The sequence below is a fragment of the Arvicola amphibius genome, chromosome 12 (genome assembly GCF_903992535.2).
Source record: "Arvicola amphibius chromosome 12, mArvAmp1.2, whole genome shotgun sequence".
NCBI classification, from domain to species: Eukaryota; Metazoa; Chordata; class Mammalia; order Rodentia; family Cricetidae; genus Arvicola; species Arvicola amphibius.
In genome coordinates this window covers 55,856,662-55,866,238 of record NC_052058.2, presented here as the reverse complement: position 1 = coordinate 55,866,238, position 9,577 = coordinate 55,856,662, and the positions used below count along the sequence as shown (strand labels likewise).

The following is a 9,577-nucleotide window of genomic DNA, read 5'->3' as shown; positions in this document are numbered from 1 at the left end:
TAGAATTACTGACTATTACCCTTGATATAAGCATCAATGAAGTGTTTAAAGATTTAATAGAGTTAACAAGCCATGATTTAAAAAAGAAAATAGGACACAGGGGCCACGCTGTTCTTCTCTGTACTGTTTCAATTTTAGTATATAGTGTGCACTGTTGAAGAAAACACAACCTGAGATTTCTTTGTCTCACTAAGGATAATGGACAGTCACGCCACAATCACACAATTGCCAATCAAACAATAGAATTAAGAATTGTTATTAGGTGTTTTGCTCCCAAGAAATTATGAGCTGCAAGATTGCAATTCAGGGTTGCTGTGAAACATGCTTTTAAGTAAATTAAATTAAAATTATAAAAATCACAGCAGTTGGGAGGCAGAAGTAGGTGGGGTTCTGTGAGTGTCAGGCCAGCTTGAACTCTATAGTAAATTCCAGGCTGCTTAAAACGGTATAGTGAGGCCATGTTTAAGAAAAATATTGGCTTTGATATGTTAACGGATTCTTCCATGCCCAGGAAAGTTGGAGTCTGGGATTTATCAAAAGAGGAACAGGTTTTCCAGCTGAAAACAAAACCAAAAGAGTCTCAAGCAAAAGTTCAAGGATGGAAAGTTGGGATTTGAAGACCAGTCCTTTAAAATATGTAATGGCAAGAAACGGACGATTTCACCAAAACAGGAAAGTGTGGAATACTGCCATGCAGCATGGAAGACTGAGTGTCACTTCCCCTTGGACATTGACTGTCGCGTGTAGTTTGTTAGCCATAAAGAGTTCGGGTTTTCAAAATAATAGATCAGTATTACACTAGTAATGATATCGTTGCGTTTTCTGGTTCACTTAATTTTTAAGGAACAAAACAGAGAAAATGGAAAATTAAAAACTAAGTCTATAAAATACAAACCAAAAACTATAAATGCTACCATATAAAAATAACCACATGGGGGCGCCAGACTAAATATTTTCATAGACCTTTATGATGGCAGGAGAAATCGTCGCACAGCGGCTCGTTGGTCTAGGGGTATGATTCTCGCTTAGGGTGCGAGAGGTCCCGGGTTCAAATCCCGGACGAGCCCACTTTTTTGACCTTGAATTTTTTCGTGAAAAGTAAATAAATGAACAAAATATAACACAAACCTAAAATTGTTCTTTCAAACAACAAACAAAAGCGCACTTTATATTCAATATCCAATAAAAGGAATATCGTGGGAGCGTTAATGTTTTCTAACCATGTCCTTCCCCGCCTATTCCGATTTCAGCTCCTGTGCAGGGACCCAGGGTGCTCGGTAGTTTGCAGCTGGGTTTAAACCACAGCGCCCAGGCTGCTCTATCGTAAAGCGGGGCTGCGGTTTCCAGGGATTCTGGAACGCCGCCCTGCCAATCCCCGACGCCCCTGTCACGTGTGGGAGCGTCCGGATCTCGCAGGTTTCTGCACTGATCGTGTGTTTTATAGCCCTGCCCTGCTGACCCACATTGGGGTCACCTGGTCCTTCGCTCCGAAAACGAAATCGATGGAGAGCCGAGCTCCGACGCTAGAATAGTTTCACTTGGGTCTTTGGGTGAGATCCGTACAAAAACTGAAACCGAATTCGATCTTTAAACTGTAGATCAAAGGGTGGGAAAAGTAAAACCAGGGCTCGTCCGGGATTTGAACCCGGGACCTCTCGCACCCGAAGCGAGAATCATACCCCTAGACCAACGAGCCGCTCTCAGCAGCACCCCTCTCGGTGCCTGACTTCAGCCTCCCTCAGGCCCTCCTCGCTGACCCGGCTAGAAAACCTCTCCGGTGTTTGCAGTTCTCTCGGTTCCGGGGTACGGGGGCTGGAGCCCCTTCGCGGCCGGCCAAGGGGAGCAGGGAGGACGCGCCTCTGCCCAGACGGCCGCTCCGGAGCCGCCGCCGCCGCTGCCCTCTGCAAGCCGAGCTGGGATCGCCCGGGGCCACCCTACCCTCGGTCATAGGGAGCCCTGGAAGGAAACCGGGCCGAGAGGGAGTCTATGACTCCGGGAGCGCTAGCGAGGGAAACGGACGCGCCTCGGCCTGGAGCTACGGGAACTGTGGTCTTCCCCGAAATCCCAACGTTTTAAGCACTTCGTACTGAAGCCGTTTGATGTTCAGTTCAGCAGTCTCTTAAACTCTCCGACTGTCGGTAGCCGGTAGCCTTTTGCAGCGGGAGGGGACTGAGGTCCAGAGACCTTGAGCTGCTTTCTTAAGGCACTGCAGTTCCCGGAAGAACCCTGGAAGAGCTCCTGGGATAGGAGCGAGGGATTGGGTTGGGTGGGGGCCCAGAGCCCGTGGGGCAGATCTCCAGCAATCTGACCTCGGGTCCCAGTGTGCCGCTCTGGGCTAAGGTCTCACGCGGGGTTAGCTTTTCAGCCAGGCGTCTAGACTGGGCTAGCCTTTGTCCCTCCTCCCTCCTCCCCACCTTCCTGTGGTGGGCTAGCCTTAGTCCCTACTCTTCCCCTGCATCTCACCCCCGCTCTTCCTATCTCACCATGCTTTAAAGCATTAGGGCAGGGTTGTAGAGGACCCTCGCTTTCAGAGCTTTCTTCCATCCTTAGACTAGCTTGGGTTCAGTCACATGGCCTTTGTCCTCTAGCCTGGTCTGACTTCTCCGCGGGTTCCTCTGACATGTTTGCGCTCTCACTGGCTGGTTCCCTTTTCTCGGTTCCTCCCTCCCTTCATTCACTCCTCCTGCTGTTCATCTTTTTTTTTTCTTTTTCGTTTGTTTGTTTTGTTTTTTTGCGATAGGATTTCTCTGTGTAGCCTTGGTTGTCTTGGAACAAGCTCTGTAGGCCAGGCTGGTCTCGAACTCATTGGGATCCTCCTGCCTCTGCACCCCTGGAATTAAAGGTGTGTTACCACCACCCGACCTCTCCCACTTCTTAATGCTTAAAACTACTCTGGATCTCAAGTCCCTATACTCAGCTCTTGTTTCAAAAAGTATTATTCCTCCCAAATTCACACACAAAGTTAATTGAAACAGGACAGGAAGTGCAGTCTGAAGCTTGTTCACAGCGATGGACAATAAAGGTTGACCCACAGATGGTTTTGATGGCACTCAACAAACAAAATAGATACATACGCAAACCCGTGTCAGAAAGCACCCTTGAATAATAAATGAACCATTTTGTTAATTTATGTGCATCTTGTATGCGACTTAAAGGAATTATACTTGGAAATATTTCTATGTAAAATCCATTATGACTAGGCATAGTGCCACCACAGAAGCCGAGGCAGGTGGGTCTGTATGAGTTTCAGGCCAGTCAAGGCTACATAGTGAGATCCTGTCTTTAAAAGAACAAAAAATACTGATTAACAGTCTTATAAACCGGTCTCTCGGGAGCTCTTAAGAAAATAGTGGGATGATTCATGTTAGAAATGTCCTGTCCCCCATCAGTCATTTCTGCTTTAACTGGAAACAGATCTGCCACATAGGTTTTGGAATCTTTGGATCCTGGACTTACATAGCATAGCAAGACAGCAAGCATTCTCCACTGTGGCCTGACCCTGCTTTGTTCAAGATTTACAGTTTCTTTAGAAACGGTCCAGTGTTGCCAATGAAAAAGAACCACCATACATAAAACTGGCGTCAAAACTAGCTCACTGCGTAGGGGTACCTATGTCCCCACTCCCTGTGCTGTTAACAGGTATCTGCATGGATTCACCAGCTAAAGCTGTCACTCCCAGGATAACTAGTCTTGACTGTCCATCTCCCAGGGACAGACTGCTTATCCTAAGGCCACTGTCTAGTTCTCTTTCCCGCTCTCTCTGGTTGTAAATATCAATTATTTATTCATTTCTTTCATACTGATTAATACTTATTTTGATAAAGTGTTGAAAAGTCTTCACGAATTCCTGCAGTCCCGTAGCCGCAGCTGGCTGGAACTCACGTGTTTTCCTGGTAGTCCTTAGGCATCTTATATATTCTTTTGGTCAACACCACCCAATTTAATTTCTGATATTTCTTCCATATCAGGAACAGTTGTCATATTGTGAAGGAGAAAAAGCCTGTCTGGTTCAGATGTCTCCCAAGTCTACTATCCAGTTATAATTTGGTGGTCACCGCCCCAGGAAAGAGAGAGAGGGGGAGGGTGGGAGAAGTGGCTCAGGGAGTAAAGGCATCTGCCACCAAGTCTGATGCCCTGAGTTCGATCTCCAGGACCCACGTGCTGAAAGGAGAAATTTCGCTCCTGCAAATTGTCTTCTGACTTCCACATGCATGCCCACACACATACATGAACACACACTAAAGAGAGAGAGAGAGAGAGAGAGAGAGAGAGAGAGGATGCAGACCTCGTGGGCTGTCCCTTGGGCACCTATATTCCCACATGAGATCTTGCAATCTCTCTGTGTCACACAGACTGTGTCTCCTTCCTTCTCCAGGCTTTCCCCCCCTTCCCACTTCCCTCTCTTTTCCCTCTTTTAGGATTCAGACTAGGGATGTAGCCCAGCAGGTAGAGTGCAGGCTAGTATGTATAAAACCCTCAATTTGATGCTCAGCATCTTATAAAATAGGAGAGATGATGCATGCCTGTATCCTAGCACTCAGGAATTGGAGACAGGAGGGTTTCAAGTTCCAGGTACTGAACTGGCCAGCCTGGGATGTTGGGGAGTCTGTTTCAAAACAAAGCAAATATGCACTGAGAAAAATCAAGAGAAGCAATATCCTTCATTTATGTTTGTATGTGTACCATATGTTCTCAGTGCCCATAAGTTAGAAGGTTGTGAGATGTCTCACAGGTGCTGGAAACCAAATCCAGGTTTTCTACGAGAGCAGTAAACACTCTTAACTGCTGGGCCATCTTGCTTTCGCCAAGGTAAGGTATGTTTTTAAACCATAAAGAAGCAAGGTTTGGCCAGGTGGTAGTGGTGCTCACCTTTAATTCCAGCACTCAGGAGGCAAAGGCAGATAGATCTCTGCAAGTTCAAGACCAACCTGATCTACAGAGCGAGTTCCAGGACAGGCTATAAAGCTACAGAGAAACCCTGTCTTGAAAAACCAAAGAGAAGAAGACAGGGCTTGTAAAACTGTCTGTTCAAGGATGAGTCGGGACAGCTACAGGTATCACATGGCAGGCCCTTCTGTGCCTTTCCACCATATGCTTCCAGAATTCATCAGTAAGACAGTTCCTGCCAACCTTGCTGTGGAAGTGGCTAGTGCCACCCAGCACCCTGGCTCCCTCAGATATCAGACAGTAGCGATTAGTACAAGGGATCCTAGATCTGAAGATGCCATTGTTTTCTTGGAGGGCAATGAATTTCCGCATCTCAGTAACACATACTTCTTTGAGTAATAACCATGAAATCATTCTAGACTCTTGTTTTTGAGAGCTCGTTAAAAGGTAATCCAGTTCACTTACTGAAAAAAAAATGTTTTGGCCAGGTGGTGGCGACACACGCCTTTAATCCTGGTGTAGCATGGATTCTAGTGGGTCTTCATAATAAAAACCCAGAGACAGACATAGGGGTTAATGCTGAAGGTCAGAGAAGCAGAGAGGCCGGCCACTAGAGAGTTCTTTTACCTCTACCAATGCTCAGACTGAAGGGGAGATTCTGTCCTCAGACTGCATCTCCAGACTGCAACTGTCTGTCTACACCAAACCTTGGACACTTTATATTCCTCTCTCTGTCCAGCCGTATCACTCCTGTCTCCACCTCCCTAGTGCTGGAATTAAAGGCGTGGGATCCCAAGTGCTGGGATCACCTTTGTGTGAGCTCTGTTTCTCTTTTACATAGGTTCAATCTTGTGTAGCTTTAGGGGGCCCTGAACTAAGAGATCCCTCTGCCTCTCTCAAGTCCTGGGATTAAAGGTGTGTGCCACCACTCCCTGGGTTCTAGTGACTTAGCTCTGTACTCTGATCTTCAGGCAAGCTTTGTGTGTGCGTGTGTGTGTGTGTGTGTGTGTGTGTGTGTGTGTGTGTGCATGCTCACATGCATCTTGGTACATGGGTAGGGATCAGAGGGCAACATATGAGTGTCAGGTTTTTTCCTCCATGTGAGATTGAACTTAGGTTGCCAGATTTGATGGCATGCACTGTTACTCGCTGAGCCATCCCACTAACCCCAACCCATGCATTCTTTAAGGGTGATTTTATAGGCTAACTAATTTCCATTAATTTCCTTAAATTTCTGTGGAAGCTATGTTATGAGAGCTGGAGTCATTATTCACCTGAGGACCCATCAAGGTCAGAGTTGGCCTCCAGCTCCAAGACTGTGCACCTGTGTACCTGGCCTTCCTTCTTTGCTCTTTTTTTTTTGGGGGGGGGGGAGGTTGAGACAGGGTTTCTCTGTGTAGATTTTGGAGCCTGTCCTGGAACTCACTCTGTAGACCAGGTTGGTCTTGAACTCACAGAGATCTGCCTGCCTCTGCCTCCCCAGTGCTGAAGTTAAAAGGCGTGCACCACTACCACCTGGTTTACCTGACCTTTTTAAAGAAACAGCTCAGAAACTGACAGATGTGAAATGATGGGTGGGGGCTTACATTTCCTTTGGTTTTGCTTTATTATTAATTTTAAACAGTCTCATTATTTAGCCTAGCCTGGCATCAAATTCACCATGTAACCCAGGCTGGCCTTGAACTCAAAGTAATCCTTTTGCTACTCTAGGCAAACACTATACGAACTGAGCTACATTCCCAGCTCACCATGGCATTAATGTGTGTAACCTAAAGGCCTAGCCAGGAGATAATGCTGTTTTTCTAATCATGTATTCCTTTACTTGACATATATTTAACAACTACCTAATTGATGGACCTCGTGCCCAAACCTATATGGCTGGCTTTGTTGGTGGGGATCTCTGTACTAGCATGGTGTCAGCAGCCCCTGTGGTTTCTTATGGTCACCCAGAGTCCTGTCTAGTTTTATGTCATCTTTATACAAGCTAGAGTCATCTGAAAGGAGGGGACTTCAACTGAGAAAATGCCTCCATAAGATCCAGCTGAAGGTCATTTTCTTAATTAATGATAGATGTGGAAGGGATCAGCCTTCTGCCTCTGCATAAGTTTCTGCCTCCAGGTTCTTGCCCTGTTTGAATTTCTGCCCTGACTTCCTCCAATGCCGACCAACGATCTGGAAGTGTTAGCAAAATAAACCATTTTTCTCTCCAAATTGCTTTGGCTATGATTTTATCACAGTCATAGAAACATGAAGATACCCAGTTAACTCATTCTAGATGAAGCTGAACCAATGTCTTGGTTAATTTTTATTGACAACGTAGAGTCGCCTTGATTAAAAGGAACCTCAACTGAAGGATTGCCAGGATCACATTGACCTGTGACTGTGGCTGAGAGATTGTCTTGATTGATGAAGGAGGGTCCAGCCTCCTTTGGGTGGAACCATCCCTAGGCAGGTGGTCCTGGGCTGCAAAAGAAAGGTAGTTGAACAAGCCAGGGAGTGTGAGCCAGAAAGCAGCATTCCTTTGAGAAGCGGGCATCCTTCCCTGCTTGAGTTCATGTTGGGACTTCCTTTAGTGATGCACTGTGACCCGGAAGTGTACGCCAAATAACCCTTTCCTCACCAAGTTGCTCAGAATGCTTTATCACAGAAAAGCAAACCGGAATAGGCAGAATCTTCTAAACTGGGCAGGTCTCTTCCCTCCTCCCCCTTTCTGTAGAAAGGATGCAATTTGAAATTCGAGTTGAACTAGAAAAGCCACGAAAGATGTCTTTCTCTTCAGCCTGTCACCACAGAACAATTTGTTTGCTTAAGAAATCCAAACGAAACATCATTTTCCTGACCTAGTTGTGACAATGTGTTACATAAGACACAAGCCAGCTTTGTGCACTCACATGTTAATATGTGTATGTGTGTGTGTGCACGTGCGTGTGTGTGTGCACGTGCGTGTGAGTGTGTGTGTGTGTGTGTGTGTGACAGTAAAGCCCAGGTTGGCCTCAAACTCCTTTGAAACCATCCTGCCTCAGCCTCCCCAGGGAAGAGATTACAGGTCTGAGTCACCATGCCTAGCTTTATATCTTCTTAAAACTCAAATATTGTCTGTAGGCAAGGTGCTGAAAAGCCTTTAAACCCAGCACTCAGGAGGCAGAGGCAGGAGGAGCTCTATGGATTTGAGGTCAGCCTGGTCTACAGAGTGCTCTCCGTGACAGCCAGGACTATAGAGAGTCCCTGTCTCACCTCCCCCTCAACAAAACAAAACAAAAATCCAGCCCAAATATGGAAGCCTCCCTAGACACCATGGAGGTATAGCACTCAGTCTCGGGAGCTTCAGAAAGGGAAGCACAGGTTGCTCGAAGAGAAGAAGTGAGTGCCTGCCCTTTAGAACACCCTGCCAAGAGGACCCTTAGTAAAAAGAACCCCTGAGAATGGGGCTGCTTTCATAAACTAGAATAAATGATACGAATAACAGGGGCTGGGATTTGGGGGCACGGACAAAGGTACCTTGACACCACCAAGCACGTCCCTGTGATGTCACAATGTCACCACATTCTAAAGCTGCTCCTTTCTCCTCTCCTACCACACGCTCAGTGTCTTCTGAAGAGTCCAGTTTCTACATCCTGTCCTTGCTTTTACGCACCTTCCCCAGCACACACAATCATGAACTGTCACAGTTACCATGCCCTGCACCCACGAAACAGTCCCACGAGTGTAGAAACAACCCACTGAGACTCACACATAAAACCATGTGTTCTTCAAGGGGCAAACATCCCTGGTGATGGAAGGCAAGCAAGCAGGTAGACAATATGCAGATCTCGAGACATGTCTGACATGCTTTTCCTCAAATTCTGTTCAAATTCAGAGTTTATAATATATATATATGACATTGTCAGTCTTGACCAGGTCACAAGTTCGTTACCACTTACAAACTATTTTAAAGGCTGTTTTGAAAAAAAAAATGTATCTCACATATTAATGCTATCTTGGAATTAGAAAACCTAGAAACTGGATGAGAAAATCGAGGTACCACCAGTGGCATTGGCCTTTTAAGTCTGTGAGACTGTTTTCTGAATCTAGAGTTGGTGTGGTCTAAAGGACTCGCAGGAAAACCATCCCTCTAGAAGACAGGTCCGCACCCTGAGACACAGAACTACTCAACTCAGAGTTAAGGACCAACCCTGAAGACCCATCATTTATTCAGGTTAACATTTCTTTAGCGGGAGTGCATGAAGAGGGAAGTGGAGGTGAGCAGAGGAATGGATGGTCCGACCACCATTCCTGCAAACCCTCCATCTCCAGACAGATGAAAACGGGCCGAAGACCCCAGTTCACGTCTCATTAGTCCAGGAGAAGAACGTGGGCTTGGATCTGAGAAATGCTTACTGAGAGCCAGGCATGGTGATGCTTAGCTATAATCCAGAGACAGAGGCAGTTCAAGACCAGCCTGGCTACAAAAGTGAGTTGAAGGCTACGTGGTGAGATTTAAAAAAAAAAAAAAAAGCAAAAGCAAACAAATAAAAGCTTCCTAGAGAGCTAAGAAGGATGCTAACAGGTCAGTCGAACCCTGGGTACGAAAGGCACCTCCCAGAGGTCAGCCCATGTTCAAGTAGGAGCCTGCAGCTCAGGCTTGCAGCATCATGTAGGCATACTGCTGCACCTTCAGGGGAGGAAACGAAGCCCAAAGCCAGCACATCTG

General features: G+C 46.4%; 2 non-coding genes across 2 annotated transcripts; one reads left to right on the top strand and one right to left on the bottom strand.

Moving 5' to 3' along the window:
* The first annotated feature begins 995 nt into the window (after positions 1-995).
* Positions 996-1,067, top strand: Trnap-agg. The gene has a single exon. It is a non-coding gene; the product is annotated as a tRNA-Pro (tRNA).
* A 557-nt stretch (positions 1,068-1,624) lies between these two features.
* Trnap-cgg lies at positions 1,625-1,696 on the bottom strand. The gene has a single exon. It is a non-coding gene; the product is annotated as a tRNA-Pro (tRNA).
* Positions 1,697-9,577: the final 7,881 nt, after the last annotated feature.